This window comes from Salvelinus sp. IW2-2015, linkage group LG3 (assembly GCF_002910315.2).
Source record: "Salvelinus sp. IW2-2015 linkage group LG3, ASM291031v2, whole genome shotgun sequence".
Lineage (NCBI taxonomy): Eukaryota > Metazoa > Chordata > Actinopteri > Salmoniformes > Salmonidae > Salvelinus > Salvelinus sp. IW2-2015.
The window spans coordinates 2,483,208-2,492,493 of record NC_036840.1 but is presented as its reverse complement, the minus strand read 5'-3'; the positions used below and the strand labels follow the sequence as shown (position 1 = coordinate 2,492,493).

Here is a 9,286-nt window from a genome sequence, read left to right as displayed (position 1 = left end):
AGGTCTGTTTTGAAGACGATCAACCAGCAGTTTTACCTTCTTCTTGACTTTCTCCCCCAGTTTTCTTGCTCACGCGTCGTGTGCGCTCTCCATGGTGCTGAAAGGCATCAACGCAATCCGCTCAAACAAACGGCCTTGGCTACCCAAACGACATTTCACAAGTAATGCAAATCAAGTTTAGGCACATTCAGAGCACAAACAATGCAACCATGATAGGACATGTATAATTTGTATAGTATASAATATAATTATCACGCAGTTTGCAACTCTGCATACAATCAGTGTATAACATCACCGCCGGTTTTGTTCGTCAAAAAGCAAGACAGGTACGCAGGGGATTTCACCGGCAACAAATATTCTAAGAAATTCTGCACTCTGCACCGCCCCCCTCTAACTCTCCAACTCTCTCTCTCTCTGTCTCTCACATACACGCTCTCCTCCCTCGCCACTTTCTCCAGCCAAGAAGCCAGCTTTGCCTCCCCAGCTTTACTCTACAAGCATGTCCTCAGACGTGCAGCCGTGTGATGAAGCGGACCAACTAACTTCCAGAGAGCACCGGACGAAGGAAACCCGCTGCACGAGTAGCAGAAAAGCCTGAGAGCAGGTAATTAACTCAACAACATAGGTCACGCAAATCTTAAGAATGTTTGGTTGGAGAACGGAGAGAATTGCGCAAGATAAAAATTCGCTCAGTCAGTGTACGGGCGCATAACATTCGCGTGTAATGTAATCGTGCAATCTTTATAGTAGCCTATACATTTGATTGTTTTTATATGAATCTACTTGGGATACGTGTATAATGTAACAACATCAGACGTGGCAGGATACTGACAGAACTTTGTGCGCAACAAGCAAGGTTCGACTTGACCTATGGTATATGAATGTCTTTCTTGGGCATTCACGACATTATACTGAATCAACCAAATGCTATACAATAGAACYTATCAGTAAGGAGTCATATTTCCTATCGGAGGATGTAATAAACGTGTTTATCAGTGACATGGGAGTGGAGATGGTTTGCGCTTTAGACATAGGTATCTGTATATTGTGCCATGCCATGATGCGGAATGGAATTGTCACATTGCGCAATGAAATTCAGCTTAGCAAATAAATAAATGATCATGGTGCTATGGAGATTGCATTCTATTACCTGCTGTTGTCGTCAATATTGGAATGATTCTCTTTTATTTTGGAAAAGTAAAAAGTATTTCATTCTCATATGATCCATATCTTCTTTTCAGTGGATTGTTTCTGCATCCAACATAAATMAAACGATATATACAAGGGTGTTATACAATGTTACGATACTAATATTTAATTAGTTGTCTTAATAATTACAATGATTATAAAGGGAATATTACATTTTCCACCATTTGCATGTCTGTTGCCGATCCATCAATGGAACGGTTCCTTTCTCTATGGGAATGCCAAGCATCTCTCCAGCATAACAGCAAGCATTTCACAAGCATTTCGTGAGAGTTGGCAAATTGTTTTTCAAAGCAAGTTCAACAATCGAATTTTCCGTTTGGGCTATGGGCTACTACAACTGTATTGCGTTAAGATGTTATTCTATTGTGCGACACAAAGAGGGTATACCATTTAAATATACCGTTGATTTGTGTTTTGTATATTTGTGTTTAAATAAAAATATAGAATAATCGTAGTCATTTTGCTGTGAAGTATGAAGCATCCGGAAGTTGACGCATGATTTGGACTCGATGTCCTTGATTTGGAGACCTTCATACCTCGTGCAAATACGACTCTGTCCATCCAGTGGGGACAGAATGCTATTGCTGTGTCCCCTACCCCACAAAGGAAGACAGGGAATGGTTTGTCGATTTCGTCGCCAGCCTCCATTAATTTATCCACCCCACCATCATAACGATAAATGGACAGCACGCTGCATGAACATACGTGCTGGAATATGTTAAAGAGCTGATCTTCAATTATTTCACCAATGCGCAATGAGTTTACTCGTGGTTGTTTTGCAGTGGTGGTGAGAGAAGGGTTTCGATTTAGTGACAAACAACAGGGTTTGTTCGACTGTGATGAAGCTGCATGTCTCACTGAATGTGCGCGTAAAAGCGCGCTTGGCACTGCGCGAGCAACCCCGACGGATGAGTTTGGATATGGCTGGTGCATGTTGACACAGATTAGCAGATTGTATGATTTTATAACGGACAGCATTAACAAGATTGTGAGCGATTCCAGATTTCTCAACAGATCAAATAAGAGGGCTTGCCTCATTATCTAGGTTGCATGATATGTTTCCGAAATTGCGTCAAAATCAAGTTTTGAAATGAGCCACTGCTTTTGTGTTTTGAGGTCGCTGGAAGCTGGTGAAATTCCTCACGACAACGTCACAGTCGTGTCAAGCTTTTTGAGTCTGGAAAAGAAAAATGTGCTTTGCATCGATTACCATCCCCATGTGATGTATGGGTCCCTGTGATCTCCAATACAACTCTGGTCACGCTGCGGGAGAATAAATGTGCCTGGCTATTCATAAATAGCCCCATAGACTCACATCAGGATATGCATTTATCAGACCGGGATAAAGACACACTGTCTCGACTGTCCCATCTGTAAACTATTAAATATGATTGTTTTTGATCGAGTTGACAGGTGATGAGAATTTTTTTTATAGATGAAGAATCAGTGCTTGCATTACTGATTGGTCTCCCAAGTCTAAATGACGTTGGCCATGTAACAGATTGGAGAGGGGGCGAATCCTTTGAAGACGGATGCAAATGTACCTCTTGCTAATGTGTCTGGTGTGTTTGATTAATTAGTGCACTTGATGCATTTGAGGTCCAGGTGCAGGTTGAAAAACGTGGTCATCATTTATAACAAAAAGGCATGGACTCTGCACTCTCTCTTTTACGTGCGTAAGTGCACTGGTAATTATTAGGAACAATGTGACCCTGAATTCATTGTTGAAATTAATTGGTTTTGTGAGATAAAGACTGGGCAGACAACACTAGACCAATTGAATACTGAATAATTGTTGGTAGTGGTTTGGTTCTTGCAAAGTGTATTTGGTTCTGGTACAGCTTGGCTGATAGGGTGCATTCTGGTGCTCACAATTAAGAGCCTTTAACAGAATGGTTATTGGTATTGCCTTTGCGCTATCTTCGCAAATATAACATGCACGGGTAACCTAATTCCATTTCCAGAGGAAAATATGATTGTTTTTTGTACAGCACTGCCATGTACASCACAGACCCGGAATACATTTTGTGTATTTCGTTTTTKAATATGACGTGCTTGCCATCAGCTATGGTGCAGATCAGACACACACCATTGCATCAGATTATTTGTATCCTACATTATTATGTGAGCGAGCTTTTGAGAGGGTATTTTGTACCTCATATTCCCTGTCACAAACATCACATTTCTGAAAATATACAAAGGCCCTTATATAATTGCTGAAAAGCTTACTCGACTGATTTACTCGACTGCTCGACTGCTCAAGCAGCAGTACACTTGTATAATATTTTACAGTGTATTTAAGATGTATTAAGCTGCATGGTCAAGGGGTCACGCAGCACAGTCCTAGCAATTTGTGTGAAAAAGTTGCACAATTCTTTAAGCTGTCAGTGAAATCTATACAATGCGTTGTCGACTTATCCACAGGTAAATACTCTAGCTATTTTCGTATTGGTTATCATACAAGCTGTACCGAGCGAGGTTGTTTTGGAAAGGACCTGTTTTTTTACCACTTATGGTAGCATTTGCTGGTATTTTCATGTGCTTCTTCAGTAAAGATTTACTAAGGTTACACATCGAGGACYCAGTCAGTACATTACTGTCAATATATTATCGATATCACATTAGAGACCATTAAAGAGTAAGCATCATTTCCCTGTGCCGTTGTGGTTTATGACCATGATTATCTCATACTGTACTATATAGGCATATACTAACCCTTAGGGTAACACGCTGTATAGGGCTCATAACCTATATTCTATAGACTTGGAGAGCTGTATCAATGTGAATATGTTACGCTGCATATTGGCTGCTGTGGATGACATGCTGGCTTACTAACAATGTGAGTAAAGAGGAAGAATGGGATTTGAGTTTGTGTGTAGGGAGAAGCTATGGATTTATTCATTTTTAGCTATAGGGTCGTTTTTTATCAGTGTTCATTTTTGTTTTACACTCATTCTCCAATGTATTTACACCAACCATGAGATAYATGTTGCGTTTGTTCAATGTCATCCCACTAAAGGTGGTACATATTGACGGGCTATATTTGGCAGAGAGAGTTACCATTCAGTGAGATGCTATTTGTGTGTTTTCTCTATAGGGTCATCCCAAGCTGACCCCATCCGGAGACTTCTTCCTGGGCTGAACACAATGGTGACTGTTTGACAGTGAAAGTGGAGGTTTACTGTATAGTAGCTCAGCTGGAGTTCCTCACCCCTTCATGACATGCAGTGAGCCGATGCCACCAGCAGGTATGGTGGACAATTGTAATTAAGATTAATGACCTATTGTGATTTTTAAGTTGTTGCTGCTCCAGAACCTATTAGGTAATTAGACTTTTCCTAGATAGATTTCATGTTTTGCATATTAACCATCAATAGAGTTATGGTCTGTTAGGAGAGCAGCAAGTGTCTGCTTGAGAGGGGCCACTTGAACAGCTCTTGAAGTCACACAGGTTCCCTGCCTCACTTGATAGAGCAGCTGTTTAGGAGCAGAGTAAACTAAGGTAGCAGATGTAAAATAAACACCTGAGCGGGGTCCCCGCATCCGGTTTTCAGGAGGAAAGGAAGCTAGGTTGAAAATACTGTATCCCTGAAAACAAGATGTTTCCCCCTGAGGGTGGGAGCAGAACAGGCATGATAATTACTCACTTGTTTAATACAATTGCAAAGTTAACACTTAACACATAATACACTTCCAGCTTTGCCTATACATTCCCACCATGTGCGCATCAGGTATGGTCACTTTTAAATGAACCCAGGCTCTAATGGAACGTTTGCGAGGCTGGTACCAGGGGTGCATTTGATATAGCAGTGAGGAGCAAAGGTGTCTTTTTAAAAGTTTACATTTAGTCGGTTATGTGTTTGATTAAACGGACATAGGCCTTTAGAGCATTAACCCAGCGGTGGTGGGACTAATCCAGCGGTGGTGGGACTAATCCAGCGGTGGTGGGACTAATCGAGCGGTGGTGGGACTAATCGAGCGGTGGTGCGGTGCACATCAGTGGAGCTGAGAGATGGCACCAGTTGAAAGGAATGCCTGATTATCACACTTTCAACCACAGCAGGCTGACACATCTACACTGAGCTGCTGGTGTTAAATCACACTTTTTAATTTTATTCCTATGCAATTAAAAGGTTATTTTTGCTTTGTATGGATAAGCTGAGGCACCAGCGATGGAGGCTTGTTAAGGAAGAGGATGTAATTAAGCTAAAATGGGAGAATGGAATAAGAGCATGTGCAAACCTTCCACTCTTAACGTGTTCAGCACAATGGAGCGGTAAGGAAGTCCTCTCTAGACGGGTTCTTGAGCAGCTACATTGACCATGCTAGTCACCACCACTCAGAACACAGAGATGTGTTGAGATACAGCATGCCCATCTCCGMTCCAAATAAGTACTTACATTGCATGCTTTCCTGATGCAACTCTGTAGCCTATATTCTGTAACAATAGGGTTCTCGCAAGCCTGAGATTCAGCTCAAGGAACACCGAAAAAAACGGACAATCAAACCTGTCACGGCAAATACAATCCAGCTGAATTGTGCTGTCATAACAGCAGTCATTACACCTGGTGCAGGTGATGGGTTATTTATCTGACGTTGAAGGAGTCAGAACTTATATAGGGTGTACCGGAGGAACTCCACAGCACTGAGTGATGCTCCTCCAGATCTTTGTCTAGCACTGTGAAGTATGGATCAAATAAAATAGTGTCATTGCATTTCCTACAAAGACTATAGGAGGTCGTTGAACTAAGCGGTATGTCGTGTGTTTTTTTCTTCTTCTGTGCATAAAAAATGTTGAAGAGATGTAGTGACTCTGTAATTGGTTGTTAAACCCAAGCTTGCTGTTTAGTATTTCAGGGCTCTCTAGTCTATACGGTGGTGAATTACACTTCCTCAGATGAACCCAGTGATGATTGTAGTGTAAAAGCTTGATAGAATARATCAGAAGCCATTACTCTTCAAAATTGGTTCTAGGTGATCTGTTTAGTGRCCCACAGGGGGAGACCTGAATACATTAAATCATGCAGGTTGGCATTTATTGGGATGACTTATGTACTGGAGGAAGCTCTGCAGGGTAGTCACTAGCTGGCACTGCCACAAAGTCATACAATCGGATTTTAAACGTAACCCTAACCGTAACCTTAACCCTTACCGAAACTATAACCTGTACTACACTGCTAACCTTATGCCTAACCCTAACCTTAAATTCAGATCAAAAAGCACATTTTTATTTTCATGGTTTCTTAACAATATATAGCCAATTTTGACTTTGCCGCTGGCCCGTCTAGTGGAAATCGCTCAGCTCCGCCTCCAGGACAAGATTCATCCCAATAAGCGTCAACATGCTTTAATCATGGCCGGAGAAACTGTAAGATCTGTTGATATCATTGTAATGAATCATCCACGCTGTATCTCTCTCTCTAAGTCCCTTTGCTGGTCTCCTCCCTCTGAAATAGCCAGGCATCTAAAAGGTTGCAGTGTCTTTGTGGTGCACCGTGACTCTGTTCCATTCTAATCTAGAGGGTTCACTGCATTACCCTTGGGCTAGCAGCTAGCCTATCAGCTATTGTTGGGACACAGCTTAGAGATGGAAGAAAGAGCTTCCCCACTGCTGTCTGTAAACAGTGCCGAATCCTTTGTTGTACCATAACAGAGAKCCAAGACTGCTTAGTAATAGTAGTACTACTAAGTAGTAGTACCATCGATATCACAAGATATTTCTCTGCCTGTTTTCGGTTCTCAGACACAGCTGAGGAAGCCTCAGGTGTTCATAAGTCCTGCCACTCATCCAGTAATAATTCCGGCTCCCATTCCCGGTGCTTAATTGCACTAAGCCTCGGCACCGGATAAATCCGGCCCTGCGCTTCTAGCTCCATTATTATTGGCTCCATAAACATTCAGCACTCCCCGCTCCCGTTGGAACCATGGCGGAGCAGTGACATTGTAATTTTCCAGACAGATCTAATTCCTCCATGATGTGGGATTGGAAGATTGGAAGACAGAAGACATGGAGAGACGGAGAGATGGTTTTCCCTCCCTGCCTTCTGACCTCTCACACACAGGTTGGCTATTGGAGTTACATTTGATGTCGAGGGTCACAGAGAATGAGTCCAAAAGGGGAAAGTACTGGGGGTGATTATGATTATTTTTCCCAATCCCCCCCTAGACTCAGTAGGTAGACAATGATACAGCCAGCCTGGCTCATCTGGCTGTTATTGTTATCAACTCTGCCCAGACAGAATATACTGCTCTATAGGGACGTTTTCCATTACAGTGCTACTGCTGTTGCTGCTGCTGACCCTGTGGATGTTTGTGAGGGAGCCTTGTGTCAATTTCTACTCTTTCGGGTCATGAACACTAACGAGCAATTAGACAGGAAGAGGGAAGATGATACAAGGCTGAAAAATGTCTCCCTAAAGTCCTGGTGAGTTTGAGCTCTTTCAGGCAGAGTCTGACAGGACTGGGCCTTTAATCATTCACAGCCACTAACAGGACCAGTGAGACTGTCTGAATGGGTCTGTGTTATGTCAGAAAGAAAGATAGCATCTCAAACATTTGACATTCACACTCCAGGAAGCACGTACAGATACACACGCACATACACTCATGGTCTCACAGCACACTGGCACACATACGCACACACACACACACACACACACACACACACACACACTCCACACTCCACACTCCTATGCCCGTCCTTTTCTCTTCATTCACCATTCCCTGGATCACCGTCATCATCTCTCTTTCCTGTTTCTCAAAAAAACCTAAGAACCTAAAACAGTTCTTCGGCTGTCCCCATAGGAGAACCCTTTGAATAACCCTTTTGGGTTCCATGTAAAACCTTTTCCACAGAGGCCTCTACATGGAACCCAAAAGAGTTCTGCCTGGAACCAAAAACGGTTCTACCTGGAACCAAAAAGGGTTCTCCTGTCGGGACAGCTGAAGAACCCTTTTGGAATGCTTTTTTCTAAGAATGTACCTTACAATTATGCCCTCTTTCTCCTGGATACTGGGCTCCCCCCAAAGGTTGACATGTCTACCAAGGTGATAGTGTCACGCCCTGGCCTTAGGTCAGGGCGTGACATGGGGGATGTATGTGTTTTGTATTGTCTTGGGGGTTTTGTATGTTTATGGGTGCTGTGGTTTAGTTGGTTAAAGTGTCTAGTCTAGGTGTATGTATGTCTATGGTTGCCTAGATTGGTTCTCAATTAGAGACAGCTGTCTATCGTTATCTCTGATTGGGAACCATATTTAGGCAGCCATATTCATTAGGTAGTTCGTGGGTGATTGTCTATGTGTAGTGTTTAGTGTCAGCACTATTTGTTATATAGCTTCACGTTCGTCGTTTTATTGGTTTGTATAGTTTGTATAGTGTTCTTCGTTTCGTTTTCGTCTTCAATAATAGAAGATGTATTGTTATCACGCTGCGCCTTGGTCCTCCTCTCTTCCACAATACGACGATCGTGTAACGATACTCTAAATCCTCCTCCTCCTCAGACGAGGAGAGGAGAGAGGGATCTGAAGACCAATGTGCAGCGAGGTATGATGACATGATTTATTTAAGACACGACAAAACAACGAAGACAGAAAACGAACTATACTTGAATAAACTACAAAACAAATAAACGATGAAAACAGACCTGGACACGAACTTACATATAACGTGAAGAACGCACGAACAGGTACACGACTACAAACAAACGCTACAGTCCCGTGTGGCACGAACATACATACAGACACAGGAGACAACCACCCACGACAAACAATGTGAAACAACCTCCCTATGTATGTCTCTCAATCAGAGGAAAACGAAAACACCTGCCTCTGATTGAGAGCCATACAAGGTCAATTAAACCTGACACTTAACATAGAACAAACAACACAGACTGCCCACCCATCTCACGTCCTGACCCACTAAACACAACAATACAAAAGGAAAACAAGGTCAGGAACGTGACAGATCGTGACAGATAGGTTAATCATGTGTATTTCTTTAATTAATTCAGAATTTCCCCTGTCCTAGTGGATCTGTTGTTTTCCCATCCTCAGCCATTCACTTTCAAGAACTAAGTGT

The 9,286-nt window shown here is 42.4% G+C and overlaps 1 protein-coding gene across 2 annotated transcripts in view; it reads left to right on the top strand.

The window, feature by feature from the left end:
- Positions 1–438: 438 nt before the first annotated feature.
- LOC111982232 (muscarinic acetylcholine receptor M2-like) overlaps positions 439–9,286 on the top strand; it is a 452,193-nt gene continuing 443,345 nt past the window's right edge. Inside the window, exons 1-3 of one of the 2 annotated variants that reach the window (XM_024013788.2) lie at positions 439–604; positions 4,307–4,457; positions 7,165–7,271. The gene's annotated coding sequence lies outside the window, so the exon portion shown is untranslated. The remainder of the gene's footprint in view (positions 605–4,306; positions 4,458–7,164; positions 7,272–9,286) is intronic. The other variant, XM_024013781.2, reaches the window with a different exon arrangement.